A 1,317-nucleotide genomic window follows, 5' to 3' on the forward strand; every position below is an offset into this window, starting at 1 on the left:
AACACGACAGGGGTGTCCACTCTCACCACTGCTGGAAGTCCTAGCATCAGCAATCAGACAACAAAAGAAAATAAAAGGCATCAGAATTGGCAAAGAAGAAGTCAAACTCTCACTTTTCACAGATGACATGATACTCTACATGGAAAACGTGATCGACTCCACCAGAAGCCTTCTAGAACTGGTCCTCAAATTCAGTAAATTTGCAGGGTTCAATATCAATATACAGAAATCGGTTGCATTTCTATACACCAATAATGAAGCAGTGGAAAGAGAAATCAAGAAACTGATCCTGTTCACAACTGCACAAAAAAACACAAAATACCTAGGACTAAACATAACCAAGGATGTAAAATACCTATATGATGAAAATTATAGAACACTTATAAAAGAAATTGAAGAAGACACCATGAAATGGAAAAACATTCCATGCTTATGGATCACGAGAATAAACATTTTGAAAATGTCATTACTGCCCAAAGCAATCTACACATTCAATGCCATCCCCATCAAAATTGCACCAGCGTTCTTCTCAAAGTTAGAACAAACTATCCTCAAATTCATATGGAACCACAAAAGGCCCCGAATACCCAAAGTAATATTGAAGAAAAAAACAAAATGGGAGGCATCACAATCCCAGACTTTAGCCTCTACTACAAAGCTGTCATCATCAAGACAGTATGGTATTGGCACAAAAACAGACACATAGACCAATGGAATAGAATAGAGAACCCAGAACTGGACCCACAAGTGTACGGCCAACTAATCTTCGACAAAGCAGGAAAGAGTGCCGAGTGGAACAAAGACTGCCTCTTTAGCAGGTGGTGCTGGGAAAACTGGATAGCAACATGCAGAAGAATGAAACTAGACCACTCTCTTACAACATATACAAAAATAAACTCAAAATGGCTGAAGGACCTGAATGTGAGACAGGAAACCATCAAAACCCTCGAGGAGAAAGTGGGAAACAGTCTCCTTGACCTCAACCGCAGCAATTTCCTACTCGATACAACCCCAAAGGTGAGGGAAATGAAAGCAAAACTGAACCCTTGGGACTTCATCAAGATAAAAAGCTTCTGCAAGGCAAAGGAAACAATCAAGAAAACTAATAGGCAACCGACAGAATGGGAAAAGATCGTTGCAAATGACATATCAGATAAAGGGCTAATATCGAAAATGTACAAGGAACTCACCAAACTTCACACTCACAAAACAAATAATCCAGTGAAGAAATGGGCAGAAGACATGAACAGACACTTCTCCAAAGAGGACATCCAAATGGCCTACAGACACATAAAACGATGCTCAACATCACTCATC

Source organism: Suricata suricatta, chromosome X, assembly GCF_006229205.1.
Source record: "Suricata suricatta isolate VVHF042 chromosome X, meerkat_22Aug2017_6uvM2_HiC, whole genome shotgun sequence".
Lineage (NCBI taxonomy): Eukaryota > Metazoa > Chordata > Mammalia > Carnivora > Herpestidae > Suricata > Suricata suricatta.